We start from the raw sequence: 17,760 nt of genomic DNA, 5'->3' as shown, positions 1-17,760 counted from the left end.
CTGCAGTGGTAAGCGACAGAATCACTGCCCAAGTACAGTTCAGTTATATCAAAGATTAGGAAAATAGTCACTAATCCATCGATGACCAAATCTGTTGACAGCTACTTTAATAGTCAAAGTCGTCATAATTATTTTTGCAATTGTGTTTTTCTTCTAAAAACTGCCTCGTCCCCGCTGCTCCTGCTGCGATGCACACGCGCAGTCGTGGTAATCCGGGTCACCTGTGACGTAAACAGGACTATGGCTAACGCAGTTTTATGGCTAACCGTGTTAGCCATTTCTGACAGGTACGGTTGTGTTTGTCATGTTTTGGTTATGCTAACATATTGTTGGCTCTGCTATGGATTACAAAGGCATTACCGATAGTTTGCTATCTATCTGACTACTATCGGTGACTAGTTGACTAGCAAAGTAGTCATTTTATGGCAGCCCTACTTTTAAATTCAGCACAATTTCATTTAATCTTTAGCAAATGCTGGTTTTTAAAAGGGATACTTGACTAATTGAGTCATTTTTAGCAGGAAAAAGTTCATATTTTGTCAAGAATTTAATTTGATAACTTCATTCTTTTTCATGGACAATTGATGCCTTTATAAACTTATTTTTACACTTGCTGAGATTGAAGATGACATCACCTGTGATGAGGAAGTAGGCAACGACCAATTATCGCTTAGTTTGCTGACCAAACCCAGAAAACCGCTGAGCCATGATTGGTCATTACCTACTTCCTCAGAACAGGTGATGTCATCTTCAATCTCGGCAAGTGTAAAAATAAGTTTATAAAGGCATCAATTGTCCATGAAAAAGAATGAAGTTATCAAAATTTTTCTGGATAAAAAAAATAAATACTTTTTACTGCTGAAAATGGCTCAATGAGTCAAGTAACCCTTTAAGCATTAAAGGGCAAAACGTTTTTATCATTGTTTAAATACAATTGTTTTTATTTCACTACAGTCATCGCTCTACATTGCAGATTTTCAAATCATATGCTACAAATTTTACAATTGGAATTTTCCGCTGAGACTGATAAGAGTTAATTAAAAAAAATTATTTTGCTGTACAACAATTCAAAAGCAATGCCTGATTTTCATTGGTTAATTTTCACCAAATCTTTATTAGTAAATGAACACTTTTGTCCACATGTTTGTCTTCCCCGATTCATACCTCTAATACAGTCCATCTGTATTTGTTTTCTTGGCCTCTCCAATTCCACGCAGAAGCTATTAATTGATTTTTCTATTTAGAGTCAGTCCCTTGTGTCGTCCCACAGGAAGTGGAAGCTCCACGTGAGACGCTATGATTTCAAATTTGTGTGTATGCTGGTAAAAATGTATGTACTTTAGATTGAGGCGGGCATTCTGATTGAACATTGAAGTCCAATAACTGTGAAACTTTGTTTATTTTTTTTAGAAACAAAATTCAAGTACATCACACAAGTCCCCCAATGATGAACCGCATCAACATATTAAAGCTAATCGGCTAACAGCTTTAGCTTCTGAAAAGCAGCACATAACTGTGTGTTAAGTTGTCCCCGTGGTGGCAGTGGGTTTGTTTGGCAATGTGTTCATGCGCCACATACTCACAGATTAGTGCAGCATCCGAGACGTGAAAATACTTTCGTTTTCTTGTGCTTTTTTTAAATCCATACTTTACTCCCACGCCATATCTCCGCCCTCGGTCATCATGGTAGCAAAAGTTGTAGTTGCCATTGGCCCAGCAGTTCAAGGTGTGGTAAAAGGACCACTTGAGAAGCCCAGCGCGGGCCTGTTGTAAAGTAGCTCACCAGTGATGGGACATTGTGATTTTCTAGGAATGTTGTAGAAGTGATCATATAAAAATGTAAACTATGAGATTTATTGAAATTAGGACTTGCGTATTGATGTTTGTGTTCTGATTATTGTGAAAAAATCATTAGCATAAGTGTCTTCACATAAATGAATATCATTAACTACTAATCATAACAGATAAAAGCATTACTGAAGTTAATTTGAGCAAAGTTGCTATTTCAGAAGTGTGTGTCAAACTGGTACAACTTCACATTTATCAGTACCCAAGAAATAGCTCTGTTTCAAAAAGGACCCCGAGTGTCGAGTATGCAGTTTTGTTTTTTTGTTTTTTTACAAAAACGTGTCACATTAAGATACATGGGAACTGAGAACAGTTCAATTGTGGGGGGGAAAATTGCCTGTCTTTAAACATCAGCGCTCCGCTAGCCTCTAAAAATTCACTGCTATCTCTACACATTGACAGTTTCCATGCAACAGTGGCGTGACAACAATTTCCCTCTGAGTGGTTCTATTGTTAATTGTGAGAGCATAAATTGTCTTGGAAACTACGAGAATTCAGAACTATTGTGAAAGTGGCCTTCGCCCTGAAGCAATCTGGCTGCCGCAAAATCAGCTTTTCCTCGCCTCCAAACCCGTTGGACAGACGAGGAAATCTGAGAAAGTTGGTCCACAGCGACGCAAACATGTGCAATCTTGTTTTGCCTGTTACTTGTTCCTTTCGGGGGAGGGGGGGGGGGGGGGGGGAGAATTTGTTTGTCCACTTGAGGAGGAGCAGCAATCACTGCAGCTAGTCTGAAGTAATCCATTTTAAATGACTGATTTCGAGCGCACCGTTGTCAAGGCTGCCGCTTCCATTAAGGAATCAATTATTGTGCTGCTCTCTGATGCAACACTTGTTAGAGTTGAAGGATTGTTTCAAAGCACCTAAGGCCACTGTGCTTTATGCAATTTGCAGTCAAGGCCTGGAAGGATCTTATCACATCGACACGATATTTCTGTTTAGAGTAACAGCCGTGTGTTTTATAAAAAGTGAGTAAAGCTCAAACGTACAGTGCCATTTGCCGCAGTGAGGCTGGGAATGAGCTGCCAATTTTTGACCAAATGGCATCAAACACTAGTTAAGTTTCCATCCACCCATTAAAAAAAAAAAAAAATTCTAGAACTATGAAAAAAAAACGGAATGTAAATGCTAAGAATTTGAAAAAGGGCCAAAAATTCGCAAAAAAAAGTTTTTGCGCTTGGAGGGGGTTGATTTTGAAGCATATCGAAAAAAGGAAAATGCCAATTTTGGCTATGGAAACAGGTTTTGCGAATAACTGCTGGCGAGACCGGATATTACGTCACTCGTACGTTTGTAGTCCCAAAGCAATGTCGGACGATAAAGTAAGGCATGTTTGGGGCGACGACAAAACTAGCTATTTTAGATTTTTTTCAAATAGCAAAGAAACGCTACGGGGTTTATCAAGAATTACAAAAGCAAACTCGTGCGACGTCATCGCACGGTGCAGTCGCTTTCCTGGTCTTTTTCTTCTTTTAAATTACTGGTGGATCACATCTCTATGGTGTATACCGCCAGCGACCCCTCTCAATATGGAAACGGGCATAAGTCGCATGACCGTTTTGCGCACTTTCAGTAAACTTCAAAACAATTGGATGGAAACCTGATTAATGTCATGCCAGAGCCATAATGTAAGAAGAGCTGCAATAAGTTTTGTCCAGTGCACAGATTAGCATCAGCATAGCTTCTGCTAAGCGGCACATAAATTATTCACAGTTCAATATTTCCACATTCATCGATTCACGTTTTTCCCTGTGAAACCTATTCTCAGCTATTCGGTGAGCCCAATAACAATATTTGTGGCTTTCCATATAAAGTCGTGCTCTCTAAGTCCTAAGAAGTCACAAGGTGCAGACAAAGCCCGCCCTGATAGGAAAGTAGTAACTTATGGTAAGGAACTATGTTGACCGGATACATCTCCACTGTATGTCGAGAAGGAACCATGTTTCATAGTGTATATAATATAACGATGCCCCACATTATTTTGAATTTCTAAAATCGGTATCTTTTTGAGGTACTTTACGCAGGTGGCAACATTGGTCTCGCCTTTTAAAAACTGCTGAAGATGCAAAAATAATAATAATAATAATAATCAGCCCATTTGCGCCACTTCAGAGCACTCGCGGACAAGGTGCACACGTGAGCGCCGTTACCTTGGATTTGGGCCGGTTGCCGGTGGCAAGCCGCTGCAGCTGCTCGGAAGTGTGGCTGCAGGAGAGGGGGTCCGGGCAGCACGCCGTGCGGCCCAGCCTCTTCATCAGAGAGGATATGATGCTGCAGCCACAGCCACACATCCAACTGCTCATTAGGGGCGCTAAGAAAAAGACCACCCGTAACGTTGTTTGCCTAATCGCTTCGAGTTGTCCTCACTTCCGACTGCTTTTTCGCATTGCATTCCGCATGGCACTCGTGCCTTGAGTACTCCGTTGTCGGGGATCGGGTTGTCTTCAGGCCGCGGACTCCCACTTACATCCCGCACACAAAACTCGAAGTCGTTTCTTGCAGCAATTCCCCTTGCGATCGTTTCCCCATCAACTCCACTTACATCCACAATCACCTAATGTTTGCAAAGTCAACAAAAGACGGCGTCTGGCTCCTCCCTCTTGCCGACTCCAGTTGGCGTGCACTGAGGATGCTATCCCGGTCCACCGCTGTACACACACACGCACACCACACACCCCAGCCGCCGCCACAACCAGCCACGCTCAGACTGAGCTCCTCCAAGTTGCCGATAAAAGTGCTTTCCTCCAAATGACATTTGAGCTCCCGACGCTTCCATTAAATCGGGGCGGGAGGGCGAGCGGGCCTGCAGAATCATACGAGAAATGCAAAGCCACTTTGCATGCGGTGGTACGCTTGTGGAGGAGGAAGAGGAGGAGGAGGAGGAGGAGGAGGAGGAGGAGGAGGGTGGTGGTCCGGGAGTAAGTATAGGACGCAAACGACAACAGGGCACACGAGATTACAATGGTAATCTGTCAAAATGCTGCAGATGACTGCTTTAATCTGTATGAAAAAGGGGGACAGATGCAAAAAGGCAGGAAAGTCTTAAATGGAGGTCATGTTAACCATTTCAAAAAGAGATCCTACAAAATACGATGGGACCTTTGACGTGAAAACAACATTTTAGGAGGACAATTTGAGTGTTTGGATCGTGGGAACTCGTCTAAACCTCATTGCGGATTCATTAATCTGGGCCAAACGAAGACCCATGCAAACGGTTGACTGTCGTTACTTTGTTGTAATACACCAAAAAAAATGACGGTTCATGTATGATTTCAAAAAGAGAAATGTGACAGACCTACTTCTGCTTCACAAAAAAAACCTTTTGCATTCACACTGTTTAGAGGACGACACGGGCAGAACATTAATCGACTGCAGTTGACAACTTGGACATTGTAAATAAAGTTTTGAGCTACAAAAGCTCAAAGTTCTGGTCATGACAAAAGTCGATGATGGATGACGAAGGCAAATTTTCGCCAAACCAAGTGCGACTACTACATGCTTGTCAAAACTGGATGGATAACTTGGCTGACTCGGTCAAGTTAGCCAAGTAGTTAATTTTTTTTAGCCATTTTTTAAAAATGGTATAGAAAGTTTCCTTGCCTACATTACACAAATATTAAAGTGGAAGTCAACCTCAAAAATTTCCTGACCATATGTTATATGTGACCTCACTCGTCTAAACATGACATTCTGATTAATATTACATTTGTGAAATATGAGTTAAGCAGCAAAATCCAGCCGTTTGCATCCATCTCAGGGGGGCGGCCATTTTGCCACTTGCTGTCGACTGAAGATGACATCACAGTTGCTCAGGCAACAACCATTCACAGCTCAGCTGTTTTCTGAAGCTGCGCCGTGATTGGTTGTTACCCGAGACCTGAGCAACATTGATGGAATGGTAAATGGACTGCTTTTTATATAGCGCTTTAACGACACCATATGGTGCCTAAAGCGCTTTACAATTTAAGCCTCACATTCATTCACACACACACACCCACGCACACACCAATGGTCGGTTGCTGCCATGCAAGACGCTGCCGGGTCCACTGGGAGCAAATCGGGGTTCAGGACACTTCGACATGATCGAACCCACAACCTCGCTGATGGGAGACGACCACTCAACCACTGACCTTGATGTCAGCTTCAGTCGACAGCAAGTGGCAAAATGGCTGCCCCCGGAGATGGGTAAAACGAGCCATGGCTGGGTTTTGCTGCTTAACTCATATTCCACTAACAGAATAACATATTTAGACTAGTGGGGCTGCACAGAACATATTATTGTCGATTTTTTGGGGGGGGTTGACTTTCTCTCCCGCCTTTGCGACACTAGCCGGTGACGAGAATCTGATGGTAACCCGATGCCATTAAAGGTTGGGGTAGTGGGGTACAGGAGAGATAGGATGACTCTCTCAGAAAAGGAAGCGCAGCAGCAGTGTGATATTAATAGCGCAGGCATTACAATGATTGATTTCCTGCCACCCCCCCTCACCCCTTTTTGCCACCATTGTGTCAGGAGAAAGGCACGGCAAGTAATCAAACAACCCACGACAACGAGATGATGTTTTTCGATTCAACGCCACACAACAACAAGATGATGTTTGGCAAATTTGGGTAAGAAATGATAGAGTCCGGCAAAATCCCGTCTGTGTACCGGTTTGAAATGTATAAAATAATCATATCCAAACTTAAACAGAAAGCAAAAGTGATTAAATGTACATATAGCAAGAGCAGTCTTCTAAAATAAACTCAAAAGCTGTTTGACCTAAATACTGATGGGCCCTCGTTTCAAAACAATGAAAACTCATAAGCGCTAACGTGATTAGCAGAAAGGATTTTTTTTTCCTCCCACTCTGATATGCAACACAGTCAACTGTAACAAAAAGTCTAATTAAAGTGGAACTAAACTCATTTTTGCGAGTGGGGGGGGGGGGGGCAAGAGGATGTTATGTGCGCCGCCACTATTAATCACAATATTGAGGTGTGTCTTTTTTTGTATACGCGCAGTCGGTGGCCTGATGTCACGGTCAGCATTCACACATCTTAAAAGCTGCTCCCAAGTTGCCTCCCGTTCGCTTTGATGAGAACCGCGCGGCTTAAAGATGAAGCCGAAAGAGTCCGCTTTGAGCTTCATCTCAGGGTCGTGGTGGTGAAGAGGCAACAATCCTATTTACCGTTATGGTCTTTTCCTCGCGAACGCAGGAAAAAGAGGGTTCATTATTTATGAATATTGCTTTTCGCCGCGTCAGCTCAGTGCCGCCGCGTATTGATCCGTACAGCAAAGTGGTCACTGCACCAGAGAGGACATCAAGCTCTCGAATACGAGGGCATAGAAGACATTGCGTGTCCCACGTATCAGTCCCGACGTCTTTACTCCAGCAGACACTTATAGCCTGTCTTTTGAACACTATTAGTCTCATTCCCAGCGATGAAAATGTACATCAGCTGCAGGCTACTAATTCCTCTGGGTTGGCTGCACTCTACCGGCCAAAGGGAGGAAAAGTGCCGTCATTAATTTGGTTTCCTGCAGGTGCCGTCTGAGTCAGCACTTGTCACTAAAAAGTCACATTCGCTCACCATGAGAAGATCCTTGTAGCGGCCAGGACATTTTAAAGAACCAAAATAAGAGCTTCCGAGCGTCTCCAAAGCAATAAAGGAAACATGTTACGCTTAGATCTGCCAAAATTAATCGATTAAATCGACAAGTAATCGATTATCAAATTAATCGACAACTAATTCTAATAACCGAGTTAGAGCTGGGCAATTAATCGAATTAAGTCGACACATCGCCATTTAAAAAAATGTAATCGTTGAAAATTTGCTAAATTGTGAAATCGAATTTTGTCTTCTGGATTATTTAAAGCTGTTATGGTTCTGTTACATCCAGATGTTTTGCACAAGTGGCAGAATGCTGGATGGGTGGTTTACAAGACATGTTTAGTACAATAGCTACCAACTACTTAATCGTGGCATTTAAGCACAAACTATGAATGTTAAGTTTATGTTAATACTGATCTAGAATCAATATACATTATTGTTGTCTGAACATTTTGCACAGGAATTATTTTTGAATAAATTAAACATTTAAATAAATGTTTGTTGGGTTTATTAGATTAAAATCGATTAAAATCTTAATCGTCCTGATTGACTGCAAAAATCGAGATTTTATTTTGTGGCCATATGGCCGAGCCCTAAATCGAGTAATCGTTTGGAGACATTTTGTAATTTAAAATTGTCCAAATCCTCAGATTTTCAGCATATTAACAGTAATTGTTTACTTATTTCTGTAATCCTTCATGAAAGAAGACTGTTTATCTTCTGTGTTTAATCAAAATAAGACATTTGCAAACACCAGTTTTTTTAATCACTATACAAACACAAAGTACGAAATAACCACCAATCACCGGTTAATAAACAGTAATCGGGGAAACGATGCTTTTGTAAGACATTTGAATGCAAATTTAAAATAATCGGATTAGTCGATTAATTGATTGAATAATCGATAGATTTATCCATTCTAAACATATTCGATAGTAACAGCACTAGTCAGATTTTAAAGCAATTTCCAAGTCTATAATTAGGGAGACACAGGTGACAGTTACTTGCAGATTTTGGCCATTTACGGAAATGTGCGGTCTCTATCCCACACAAACAATACGCTACCCTTCTTGACACTAAACTGAGCATCAAACAGAACTTTTTGGGCTTTCACGATATTTCTAGATGTACTATAATACATCTTGCACCGAGCTTGTCCCGCCTTTCCCGAGCAAACCACTGTGGAGCAGTCCCAGATTGATATTGTGGAGAACTCCCTTATTGCTAATGCCAGCCAGGTTACCAAAAGTGACGTGCCAGTTCAAAATCTCCACATGGGCCAAAATAAAAGTATGCTGCAACACATTAGTGCCGACGACCACCACAAATAAAACACGTTGTTAAATGAAAAAGCATTAACTCATTCACTGCCATTGACGGCTATAGACGTCAAAAATTCATTTGAACTATTTCTATTAGTTTAACTTTTTTTTCTTCGCTTTTGTTAACAAGAGTATGAAAACCTAGAATTTGTTTATTGCACATTTGGAACAGATGTAAAATTTGTGATTAATCGTGAGTTAACTAGTGAAGTCATGCGATTAATTACAATTTTAAAATTTAATCACCTGACGCCCCTAATTTTTAAAGAATATTTTCTTCTTAAAAAAAAAGATTTATATCTGTTCTAATTATAAAATTCAAAAACATTTTGGTTTTCATACTCTTGTTAATAAAAGTGGAAAAAAAATGTTTAACTAATAGAAATAGTTCAAATGAATTTTTGACGTCTATAACAGTCAATGGCAGAGAATGAGTTAACTTGGTAAGCACACAATTTAGCGACAGTATCTTATTAGATGATGTTCGGTGAGCGTACATCACAACAAACGCAGATTTGACCTCTTATTTCGCAGTGGCAGCTTCCTGTCCCCGAGTGTTTGTTGGCGATTTCCTGTTTTCAGCGGGGTCTCCAAAAGCAGGAGATGACAATGTGTCAACTGCGCGTGTGGGCCGACGGTTAGAGTCACCACGCGCCATTGTGTGATCACAAAACTTAGCAATACAACATGACAGCTAAATGTCAATTCCTGACACACATTTTTATCATAAAGGACTGGGAAGAAGAAAAAACACTACTTGGTAACAGTCAGTGTCTGCTTAGACGTTTATAAGTATGAGCAGTTTATTACTTTATTTTCACTTAGTGACACATTCAATGAAAAATGTTAAAATATTAATAGGACCTGTACAGTTAATGAAAGTATTGCGTTGGCACCCGTTTAACCCTGGAAAGGACTCATATAATTTCCACGACACCCGACTGGCACGTACCGAAAAATCCCCATTTGTTATTCATTGTTGACATTGATGAACAAACGTGTTCCGTTTGATGAGTCATTGTATGTTTGCTGGAAATTGCGTCATAAACCAACAAAGAAAAATTATATTTGATAACAATGCTAAATTGTAATTGGAGCGCATTTATACAACATAAACTGTCCAATCCGCTTCACAAATCCTCATATTCACACTTTTGAAAACGTATCACAATGTGTGTACACAAAAGACGGACGGCTAAAGCGCCACATTTATTGTTTTTCACCGTTTTATTGTCATGGCCTACACTTGTTTCCCCGCAATCGTGACTTTACAACTGCATTAGCGTGAGACGGCGATAGACTTCATATTCACGACATAGCAACGGAACTGTCAAAAACCGAGGAACCCGTGCAACTAAAATGCATGCTCGTAAATGGCCACGGTTATTAATAATACTGCATGTGTATATCGTAGCCATGTAGCTCTCCAGAATGGATATATATATATATATATATATATATATATATATATATATATATATATATATATATATATATATATATATATATATATATATATATATATATATATATATATATGTGGAGCACTGCCAATCAACCGCATGAGAAGCCAAGTGGACAGTTAATGGCTACCAGGTTTACCTTCTTCACCTCAGCGCACAAACAGACTTCATTACACATTTAAAAGACTCCAACTTCTGTGCTACAAAATTCCACAAACACTTTAGTACACTCATCATGCGTGCAGTAAATACTGGTTGAGCTATTTAAAAAAAGGGAAAAAAAAGGTGCAGCTTTTACTCACAGTTCTCTCTGCTTGTATTTGCTCAGGCCGTGAGCGCTGGTCTCGGCTCCGGATGTTGGCCCGGGCACGTTGATGCCTCCTGCGCACAAAAGTCCCGTCTGAGCCGCCGCCGCCGCCGCCGCCGCCGTCGTTGTTGTTGTTGTCGTCGCTATCCCCGAGGTCATCAGAGGGTCACGGTGCCGCGTTGCCGCCTGGAATAAGAGAAAGAGTTGACGTAAACAAAAAAAAAAAAAGTGGATTTGGACATGAGGGTCTGGGAAAAGAACAGATGTGCGTGTACGGCCAATCCAGCTGTGGCGCGACACTTGATAACTGTGGGACAAAAGGCTGGAAAGGAGGGTTGGGAAATGGGAAATCTCAAGCAGTTCAACTTTGTTTGCAGGAAAGTTCTTTAGCATTATTAGCAACATTCTACAGTGAGAACTTCGGAGGGATGCACGTTCATTTTAGTGCTGCCCCCAACGTGCTTTTGTTGTCTTTTTACGGGCACTTGATTTCTTTCCGACCAACACTTTTGAGTTCTGTTTCCCCAAATAGAAGCTGCTTGCCTAGTTGCAACGCCCTAGCTCTGCCCAATCGCGGTAATGAAAGCCGGACTCGCCGTTTGCCCAGCAGTATATACAGTAGGCCGGGGTTAGCAAAGTCGCGCTATACCGTACGTCATGTGAATCCACTTACGTACACATACAACACTCACAACGCCCAAAAGGTCCGAAAGTAACTGTTCATCAAGCGGTTTGGATTCTGTAACTGCACAGATAAGCCGCTCGCACCGTGCGCTTGCATCATCCGGCCAGCCACAGATGCTGTCTTGAAGAGGTGCTAAAAAAAAAAGAAAAAAAAAGGGGGGCGGGGGTTGGAAGGAAGCGCGGCGGCTTGAACCATGCTGCTGCCATGGAAACTCCCATAAGCCAAACGTCCTGGCAGGAGCACGACACGGTAATTTCCTGACCTTGAAATCTCAATGCTGCCCGTCTGGATGGCAGGTGGAGAGGGAGACGCACCCCAAATTTTTATTTTTTTTTTAGAGCTGTTTAGTAACTGAAAAGCAAGTGTCGTGTCTGATGTAAAAGGGATCTTGGAAGCCAAATGGGTGGGATGGACTTCTTGGACACGGAGTCCATTCGTTGTTGTTTCTACACAAGACAGGTTGTAGGAACAAAATCGGATGGCAAAAAAAAAAAAAAAAAATGTGAAGAAAGTGACAGGCTTGTTTTCTTGAAGCGCTTCGTTCACTTTGACCGTACAACGGGATTATCCCCTCTTAATAGACTTAAAGGCACTTTAACTGATCGCCCAGCTGCCTGCGTCGTCACCGGGGAAGCCTTACGACCCAGGTCAGAACCCAGGGAAGATTGTCCTACGCACGCCCCGAGAGCGCCTCAAACACTCGATCGTCACAGATTTAACGGTCGCCCAAGCACGGATGGTTCAAAATATGGATTGCGCTGTGGAATTCCAGATGCATTTCAACACCCAGATAAAGTTCTCACATTTATTAGTTTAGGACTAGAGCACTTTGTGGGTCTGCCTGAAGAAATAGTTTCCCCACTTAGTGGCGGTGAGAAGACTGAGGGCTCAGCTACAGCAAAGTGGAGGCTGTGGAGCTCAAACCTGCAGCATCTGGGGCAAGCTAATGGTAGCAAGTGCCTTTATTTTTGGTCGTTTTCTAGCTCTGCGTCCGGTTATAAGGACGATGACTAAGTACTTAAGTCATTCACTCCCAGCCATTTTCACGGAAGCAATCCCCTTTGCTCCCGGCCGTTTTACTTGATTTTGACAGATTTTGCAAGGCCCACAGAATATTCTGTTTTATTGCTATACAAACATGGAACCTACCAAAGGAAATATTATAGTCTCTTCTTTCATCAGGAAAAAAGTATATTTCTACCCGTTTCTGTTTTGCAGCAATTAGCATTAGAATATAGCCAAGTTTCATCACTATTCTATACTATACTATAAAACTGTGGGGGGAAACTTTTGCAACACGGCCCTGGTTGATCTCTTGCTGGCCGTTTTTCTAACTACAATTGCTTCAACTGTTTTCTTCAGTTTAGAGGCTGCATCAAAGCCTTCTGTATGGCTCTTGCATTAAATAAAAACATATTTTGGGGAGCAAATGAGTTAAAAGAGTACCTAACATGACCAATAGAAAAGCATCTTTACAGAGTAGGGTACATGTAGTGAAAAGGGGATATTTGTCAAGAGCTTCTGGAGAAATGGATGCCTCCAACTTTGTGGCCAGCAACACTTTGGACAAGAACCGTTTCTGTTCCAAGCAATGTCCATAAAAGTATCGTAAACCCTACCAACACGATTAGTGTGTACACCGTAGGTTTAGACAGTTCTAATCGCTTTTAGCAGATTAAAAAAAAAACAACAACTCACAAATAGTACGGGTGTGCCAAAAAATTTATTCTCATTTAGTACAATTCAGAATTGTTTTTAAATCTCCCAAAATCGATTTTATTTAAATTATTTTATACTGTCTTGCTTTTGTTTGTGTGTGCCTTTATTGGGAGAGCTGTTCATGTTGTACCCGGTTTGGCCACTGTTAAGTTGTAGCCGCATCAGAGGGAAGAAGGAAAAAGTCACGATCAAGTTATTCCAATAAAAGTTAGTTTTTTTTTTTTTGCAGTGTGGAGCTGTTCTTTTGAGTGATAAAAGTGCCGCGAGTAGCGCGCTAATTAGCATTAGCGAGTCAGGCTGGAGTAGATCATTACAATTCCTTGCACATCTATAGATTGAAGCAAAAATCGTTGTCAATAAAATCAGTTTGAATCAAAAATCTTTCTTAATCGAAAATCGATTCTGAATCGAATCGCAGACCCCAAAATCGGAATCGAATCAAATCGTGAGACATTCAAAGATTCCCACCCCTAACAAATAGGCTGACAGAACCAAATCAATATGCGCCAATATGTCGGAGCGACAACAAGCATCTTACCTTAAGTTTGATAAACAGTAAATAATTCACCCAGAGAAGTGAGAGGGAATATGGGTCAGCGCTGAGCTGCATACATTTCCAAGTGAGCAGACCTCCAGCCCACATCATGTGGAACTGCACTGCAGGTTCGGCATCGCGTCCGTTGAAGCAGACCTACTAAAACTACGCACGATGCGCTGCTTGAGCTTCGCCAAACTCCGGGCGAAAAGAAAGACGCCGCCCTGATCAAAAATTTGGCCAAATAGATGCCAACGGTGGTACTTTGCCGTGGTTGTCTTGTCACAAAATCAGACTTTTTCAGTCAAGTATGAGACGCTACTTGCGAAGCTGTCACTGAACTCGGGAAGAAGACAAAGCCATGCAATTTAGCGTCTCTTAGCGGACCTAAAACCACTTTAGATTGCACTCCTAACATGAGTAGTTGCTGGTATAAACGTAAGTGTCAGTACTGTGATTGACGGGCGATCCAGCGCCAAAGAGCGGCGGCAGAAAAGAAAAGGCAGTGATGAGCTAATCATGAAATAATAGCGCGCAATCACGCTCGATGACGCAGGATCGAGGCCATGTTGGGCGCGCGTGTGCACGCGTGTGTTTGTCGCTCGCAGGAAATGACAGAAAAGCCCTTTAATTTCCTCCTCCCTTAGTCTGACGCTGCCCACACGCCACGTTGTAGGCAGTTCTGCTTCTGACGGTTTCAAACTTGCGCCCTTCCTCCTGACATCCATGATGTGCTGTTATTCGCGCCCTGCTCGTTCTTATCTAATCTTGAACCAACACGGGGGCGATAAGGGATTCCAACTACTGAAGCTTCGAAGGCTTCAGGAATGCGTCGCCACCTGTGAGACTCTCACTAGTTACGCTCTTTTCATTTTTATTTGTTTACGCCAGTCAAGAAGTCCGGGGGTGGTTTTTAAACACAGTCAGGGGCTATTTTTGAAAATCTGGTTCGAAGCAGGGTGCTTTTCAAGGCGTGTCACCAAAGTCATTACGACTCACGTGTGGGTGCATTGCTTCACAGTAAATTTGTATTCAATCATATTAACAAATAGAGGTGCACAAATGTGTCGATTAATCGACAATTAATAAATTACCAAATGAATCAAAATTATTTTGGTAATAGATTCATCGTTTTGAGACCTTACAAGGCTCAAAAGAAAAACATTTCTGTGGTTATTCGCAGTGTGGTAGGACTGTCACTATCGAATATTTTTAGAATCAATTAATCTATCGATTCAATCGATTAATCGACGAATTGGATTCATCTTAATTTTGCATTCAAATGTATTACAAAAGCATTTTTCCCTGCTTAACGTTTATTAACCGGTAATTGGTACTTATTTCGTATTCGTATAGTGTTTTTTTTTTTAAAGGTAAAAATAAAAACTGCCGTTTGCAAATGTTTTATTTTGATTAAACACAAAAGATAATCAGTCTTCTTTCATGAAGAACTACAGAAATCAGTGAACAATTACTGTTGATATGCCGAAACTCAGAGGATTTGGACAATTTTAAATGACAAAATGGCTCCAAATGATTAATCCATAATATTAAAATAGTTGACGATTAATTTGATAATCGATTACTTGTCGATGAATCGATTAATTTTGACAGCTCTGCGGTGTGGGTTCGATCCCCGAGTTGCGTGGACGCCGCCAATTCCGATGAGCGCGCATCTGTATCCGCATTCTTTTTAGTATGGGAAGGAGTTCAAGAGTGAGTTGTCGGTGGCAAGCGACGCCATCAAATGCCATAAAGGACTACAGAAGCTCATGGCGATCAAGACTGGAGGGAGAACTCGTGCAATCGTTCAGCGTGTTATCAATCCGGACAGGCGGAACATGAAGAAGCAAAGCAATTCTTCTCGCTTGGATTCAAATAAAATAAATGGATTAAGGTCTGATGATGTGTGTGTTCTGTGAAGTCGTTTAAAGGACAAATTCAATGATGTGTGTGTCTTTTTACCAAATCAAATCAACTTAATAAATGTCCACGGAAGAGGCCCGGAGGTTGCGCAATTAAAATATGCCCACCAAGACGTACAAAACGGGCGTGAAATTTCGTGGTATTCTGCGAGCTTGTGCTTTTTATTTGGCTTTTTGCAATTTAAAAAAAATTATATACCGACGTTTTTTTTTTATTCTCAATGTATTAAATGTTACCAATGAACATTATTGGTGTACCAAAGAAACAAGAACATAAAAAGGAAGTCTAAAGGCTCAAGTGTCACCATGCACTTCCCGCCTGACTGATTTTATTGCATTTATGGCGGTTAACTTCGTTTTACACTCGCCTGACAAGTAAAAATGGTGGAGACGTGTTACCCACGCCTCATTGTAGTTTAATCTGAGGGTTTTATTTGATTCTCCATTAAATTTTGACCGCTGCCAATAGCTAGCCAATGTTACAAGTTTGCCACCCTAATTTCTGCTCCTGACCCAGAAGTCGTCCCATACACAACCAAAACCTACAGCCCCAAAAAAGATTTAAAGATGCAAAACCTGACCAGGCGCTTCTATTATAAACGGCGCGGCCATTGTAGGCTTTACGGTAGTGGTTTAGTGGATAGCAAAACACACCAAATTACATGCGAGTCATGCCATCCCACGTGTCCTTAATCAGCCATTAACATTGACTTTACAGCGAAGGCACAAACATACGCTGAAAAACAAGCATGAGAACTAATTGCTCACTCCAAAAATGTATTTTAATGTAAGATTCCTTTGCCTTTATTTTAGCGCAAGTCTAACCTATCAGACTAAAGCATTTGTGTATAATAAATCTGACATTATTTATTGTAATACAGATAATTTTTTGGTTGTAAAAAAAAAAAACTACATGGGAAAACAACCTTGAAAAAAAATATTAGATATTAAATCGTAATCAATATATTGAGGGGTAAAAAAAAAAAAAAAAAAACATAACTAGCAGCACGTTTAAGACTCCAACTTCCCCTTTATTTGGGTGTTAGCATTGTATCTGAACAGGTGAAATGCAGCGCTACTTTATTTTCTAGTAGATGACAGAACATCAATCACTTTTTGGAATTGCACTGAATTCATTTGATCTAACTTGGATCTTGATTACCGGTACAAGCAGATGGGTTACAATAAACACCTAATGTTCTGCCAGACCTTTGCACCAAGAAATGTTCTGAAACCGGACTACGTTCGGTTTTAATCAAATCTCCCTGACTATTTGACTTCTCCCAGAACTTTGAATCACGCTGCTGTTATCTGGTGGTGGTGGTGGTGGTGGCTATTACTTTACCGAACTTGGATTTCTTCCATGAGTCAAATGTAACTTCAAAGCTCTCTTGTTGTTTGTCTTAATGATTATGCAAGCTTGTTGACCATCGAGACATCATACAGGTGCAAACATTAAAGCTTGGGAGATGACCAAGGTGCAAAATGCTCCAATTTGAACCAAACTGCCCGAGAATACGCAGACATGTGGAGCAACAACACGAGCCGAGTTGGGCTTCTTCAATGGGACTCAACAAAGTTAGTTAACGAGTTTGGAAAGTAAGGAGTGAACTCGGCTTCTTTTATTTGAGCCTCAGCCGCATCTTTTTAAACGCTACGCCTACGCGTGTTAACACACAGGACGCCATCCGGGTAGTTGAACTTTGGTGGAAGAAATGTAAATAAAAGGCTGAATCTTCTGGAGTTAGCACGTCGCTAACAAGCTAATGCTAAGATGCTAGGCCCGCGAAGTGATGCCTTGCTGCCCGGGTTGTGTGTGTGGAAAATGCCCGAGTGTGGTTACCTCACAAGCGCGAGGACGGCCAGGGACGACGGGCCTTTCCAGTAGCTCCTTGCGGCGGTGTATCCGGAGTGAGATATCCTCATTGGCTACAGGAGGCAAACGCCCGCCGAAGCCTCCGGTGGGATGATGCCCTCCCTTTCGTGTCTTCCCTTCCCAGTGTGTCGCGCACTGGTACCGCGGGGCGACTACGTTAGCGACACCGGCTAAATTAGCATCCGTCCGCGCGGGGGTGCTAGTGGAAAAAACGCCGCTAGCATTAGCCGCTTGGCTCAAAGCAGTCGGGGCGTATTTGCCGCTCGCGAGACTGCCTCTAGTCCGTCACGGCCCGTGTTTGTGACAGAAGGGGTCGCGTCGTAGCGGGAGCAAAGGGCTTGCCAAACGGGAGCAATTTGGCTTTGAGTGCCGCTAACCGCTACCGCTAGCTTTCGGATCCTTGACAAATGGCCGTCGCGCGAATATGACGTCGGGATTTGCTTTCAAGCTGGCGCTCGGAAATGATGTGTGTGGTTTTTTTCCTC

General features: G+C 41.9%; 1 protein-coding gene across 1 annotated transcript in view; it reads right to left on the bottom strand.

Annotated features, from left to right (window-relative positions):
- Positions 1 to 17,693, bottom strand: part of fbxw7 (F-box and WD repeat domain containing 7) — a 79,676-nt gene extending 61,983 nt beyond the window's left edge. Inside the window, exons 1-2 of the mRNA XM_086082884.1 lie at positions 17,243 to 17,693; positions 10,531 to 10,721 (exon numbers count right to left, since the gene is read on the bottom strand). The gene's annotated coding sequence lies outside the window, so the exon portion shown is untranslated. The remainder of the gene's footprint in view (positions 1 to 10,530; positions 10,722 to 17,242) is intronic.
- Between the last annotated feature and the right edge of the window lie 67 nt (positions 17,694 to 17,760).

Source organism: Leptonotus elevatus, chromosome 8, assembly GCF_054856555.1.
Source record: "Leptonotus elevatus isolate MCC_2025b chromosome 8, RoL_Lele_1.0, whole genome shotgun sequence".
Lineage (NCBI taxonomy): Eukaryota > Metazoa > Chordata > Actinopteri > Syngnathiformes > Syngnathidae > Leptonotus > Leptonotus elevatus.
The sequence above is the reverse complement of the archived record's forward strand: the minus strand, read 5'-3'. Positions and strand labels throughout refer to the sequence as shown.